Source organism: Chironomus tepperi, unplaced genomic scaffold, assembly GCF_022539635.2.
Source record: "Chironomus tepperi strain 1889 unplaced genomic scaffold, CSIRO-AGI_Ctep_v1 contig_11, whole genome shotgun sequence".
Classification (NCBI taxonomy): Eukaryota; Metazoa; Arthropoda; class Insecta; order Diptera; family Chironomidae; genus Chironomus; species Chironomus tepperi.
In genome coordinates, this window is record NW_027226133.1 from 97,236 (window position 1) to 102,119 (window position 4,884).

Genomic DNA, 4,884 nt, shown 5'->3' on the forward strand with positions numbered 1-4,884 from the left:
GTCATAATTTTTCTCTCAGGGAGTGTCAAAGTCAATAGAGCACCTTTATTCTGATTGAAGATTTTTTTTTCGAGCATCCATTGAGCTCATTTAGTACCTTATAAATTGATCACTTGAGAATATTGCTTTACTTCCGGCTTCACGCTGATGAAAATTCATAATAATTCACATTCACGATCATAAATTTTCTCAGATGAAAGAGAGTCCATATACACCTACAAAAAAATAAGAAAGCAATAAGAAGGCAGATTGAGAAGAAAAAAAATTTACATTCATAATATTAATTTCGGGGCAGAACCGTACTGTTTTTTTTTTATAATTTAAATTCTCACGAAACTCATTCAGATTTTTAGAAAGAAAGAAAAGAAATAGAAATGGTTAGAGCAGTGGTGGGCAACGTTTTGGATGTGACACGACTTGGTTGTGTGTCGATCAAAACCTTTCAAGATTTAAAAAAAAAATGTGGCGACACATTAGTGTAACGTGTCACATAACACATAAGTTGCGCAACACTTGGATGACACATACTTGTGTGTCGGGACACTTATGGTACTCATCATTGAGACACATTAGTGTACGACGACACATAAGTTGTCCACTACTGGGACACACACTAGTGTATCACGCAACATAGGTTACCTATCACTGAGACACACTAGTGTGCCACACCACATATCGCCCGCCACTGCTTTAGCGCTTCATAATAATAACCAACGAAAGTGTCGAGACTAACATAAAAGTCAATAACACACAATCTCAAAAAAAAAAAATATATTTCGAACAAGAAAAAAAAATATTTCATAAATATGCTTCCATTGATAGTTCAGTAGAGGCACAGAGAGAATGAGAAGTAAGAAAAAAAATATATACTGATCGTATTTGTGAATCAAACGTAAAAACTGGCAACAACGGATCGTTTTCCTTTCATACTGTATAATGTGACAACTAAAAATGCTTACAACTACACATATTCTGAGCAGCGATCACATTATTTTCTCTCAAAAAAAAATAAAAAATTGATTCTTTTACATAAAAAAGCGACAACCTATTTTTTTTAAAGTCTTCACAAAAGCAATGCCTTATCACTATTTTCAAATAATGAAAGAAAAACATTTTTTTTGATAAATTACAAACAGGAAGTTGAGACTTCTTTTTTCGAAAAAAAAAAGAAAAAATGACATGCGTTGTGAAGAACAAATTCTTAAGAGAAACGAGAAAAAAAGGCACTCTTGTATATTTTTTTTTTTTCAACTTGAAGCCCGAAATTCTCGATAAAATGAAGAATGAAGATTCTTTTATGCTTCGATGTTAATGTTTTTGAAGCAGAAAAGAATGAAAAAAAAAAGAGAACTTCTTTCTTCCTTTTTTCTTACTCACTTGGATCGTGTGTGAATTTTGTGTGGGTTTTGGAGGGACTGGAGGCGCATTTTTTGGGTTGCCTTGGGTTGGACTGTCTAATAATAATTTGGAAGTTAAAAACTAAGATACAGTTTAAAATTATGGTCAGATTGATCTTAAATCATTGAATTTTGAAGTTTTTGACTATTCTAACCTCAAAAACATCCAGAAAACACTTTTTGAACTGATTTCCATCCAAATCATTAGTTTTCTGATCCTAGTAACTTCCCTAACTTGAAAATCATCCAAAAAATGCAATATCAAATCCATTTCTGTCCCTAAACACATTCCCAGTTACCCGTAACCTCAAAATTCCATGTCAATACCTCTCAATTCCTCATTAAAACTCCATCTCACTTCCTGATTCCCATAAAAAGTCAATCTACACAATGATCAATCAATTCCTTAAGCTCTACGATCACTGACCTATGAAATCACCTCAAGCAAGTAGTTTAATGTGATTTCCTATACAATCAATTGTGAAATATCACAAGAACTGATTCATTATTGATACAGTCATGAATTTTGTCATTGCTTTGTTTTAATAATTTACACCTGAGTTGGTCTTGACTGGCTCAATTGAGCAAGTCAAGCGAGATTTCTAGCAAATTCCAGTAATAATTTATTGAAAATGATCCTTAAGGGCATGAAAGGAATTCAATGGACCATTATTTACTCATCTTTATGATGAAGCATAAATGTTCTGAAAGGAACGTAAAAGAAGAATTTTGTAAAAGGAACTTACGGTTCTCTATTTTTTGGATGTTTTTCTTATTCTTACTCGAGAGGAATTGAAAAACAGATGGTTGTCACTAGAAAGCGATCCTTTAGAGATTCTCAAACTATTTTCTGCTTTTTTTATGTCTTTTCTTGTTTGGAGGAAATCGGAGAAGCGAGTCATGATGCTAAATAATAATAATGATGATGATGCTGCAAAGGAAATTGCTACTTTATGTGTGACGATAATTGCATTTTCCTATGAAATTTCTTTCTTTTTTTTTTGTCGTCTCTTATTCAAATTTTTTTATTTATTTCTCATGTTTTTCTTGTTTTTTTGGAAGTAAAGGAAGAGGACGGAGGCAGCAAAAAAAAAATTACCTGAACTGTTTTTGTCCTATTTAGGATGTAAAGCAAAAAAATATTGCGCATTAAATGAAATTTTAAAAAGAATATATAAAATAAACATTAAAGATTATGAAGAACGCCTTATTTTCTTTTTTCTAAAAAAAAACCTGACGATATGAAACAAAAAATAATAAACATATATTAAAGAAAAAAAATATTTAGAATGTGACATATTTATTTGATGAATTTTTTGAAGAAAAAAAAATTAAAATAAAAATAATAAACATAAATGAAAAAAATATATGTAAAATGTACATTACATTATTAACAAAAAAATTGCAGAATGTTGAGTTTGGGATTTTTTCGAATAAATTTTATTTAAAATTTTAACCGACATTTGAAATTTGAATTAATTTTGAGCTCAAAACAAGATTCAAAGTTCAAAAAAGTTCGTTACAATCAAAAATTGAACTTAAAATTCTAAAAAAGATTGTTAAAATCAAAAATCGAACCAAAGGTTCAAAAAAGTTCGTTAAAATTTTAAAAATTGAACCTAGAGTTCAAAATTCAAATAAAACCGTTAAAACTTGCATTTTTGAATATCTGAAGTTCATAACAAGAACATGTTCAAACCTAAGTTTAAAATTCAAATGAAATAGAACCGTTAAAATTTTAAATCAAATTTGCTTTCCTAAAAATCACCAACCTCAACATAAAAATTACATTAAAGATGTGTTTTGTATATTAGATGAAAAACAAGGATAATAAGAAAAATTTCCAGTATTATCTAGTCGTGCATTAATGAAATGAAGGAGAAATAATATCAAATCATAATAAATAATAGAAGTAATGTTAAACTTAAACCACAAAAAAATACAAAACGTCATTGTCAAAAAAAAAGTATACAGTAAATAACAGAAAAATTCCGTGTAATTTTAAATAATAAAAAAATACCATCATGATTATGATTATGATTTTTGAAGAAATCTTTTGTTTTAAAAAGCATACAAGAACTAAAAAGCATAAAAAAATATAATTAACAATCATTAATCTTGCTTCATATTCATCATCTAAATAAAATAAAAAAAAATTTAAATAATAAAGAAATGAAAAACAAAACAAAATAGCTGATACAATATATTAAAAAATTTCTAATTTAATTAAAAAAAAAAATCTTTTTTATTTTGTAAATTTGTAAATAAATGATAAGGAAAGAAGATGAGGAAGAATAATAAAAAAAAAACTTTAGTTTCTCTGGCATTCATAAAACATGTTGCAAAAAAAATTATATTATAACTGAATATTAATTATCTAATGTTTAAACTATGAAGAAAAATGAAAAATAATGTTAAAATAGATATGATCCATTGAGAAAAATTTAAAGCTTTGTGTTTCAATTTCTTGATTTTATATGATTTTAATTTTCAGCATAATTCAAAAAATTGCAATTGTGATTCATGGCATCCCAAAGTTTGCATCTAAAGCTGACTCTATCGCTGATTACCGTTTGCCAATTATCGATGCCATGCTTATTTAGCAGAGCAGTCATAAAAACTGACATTCGTCGTTGAATATTCCACATTTTGCTGTTGTTTCTTATTTGCAGTGCCACATGGGTCATGGGTCAGTCGTAGACTCTAAATTCACAATATGTATGTGACTCATATGCTGTCTAGTTGATCATCTCTTTTCGCACAATGTGTTATGTTCTTATCTAAATCAAATTAGATGTCATTGAAATAATCTAGCTTATGATTTTGATGAAATCTTGGAGGAGTTTTGCGAAATTCAATGGTATTGTGTATTAGGTTGGGCATTACTTGGCGACTGATTGAGGGTGATCATTTTAGATTGTAACATCTTGGATATAATCTAAATTTTTATGCTGAGATTGTCATCAAGCCTGCGGTTTTCGGTTATGATGTTCAATATCTTCCTACAATAAAGCCTAAATGGGACTCTTCTCTTGGTCTTTTTATAAACTTTTTTTGACCGCAACTCATATTGTTCAAACATAACTCATATCATATTAATAATTGTACCTTATTATAACATTTGATTTAAAACCGACGAGGTTAATATCAAGCTAGACTCATTTTTGTTCCGACTTATATCATTAATTAAATAAAGGATTATATATTATTATAAATGGGACTCGAACTCACGTCTTCTTAACTACTTGCCAATCGCTCTTACCTATTGAGCTACCGAAGGTTACTAAATATCATGACATAAAGAGCTATTAAATCTTCCTAATCTATCCATTACCCTATACACAGCTCAACGTTCATTGGATCAAGAAATAAGCTCTAATACACGATATTCCAATAAGTTTGAAGTATTGATTGTCCTTGTAGATCTCGTCTATTGAAGACAACTCTGCAATTTATCAAAATGACATCCCTCAACAATGACATTGAT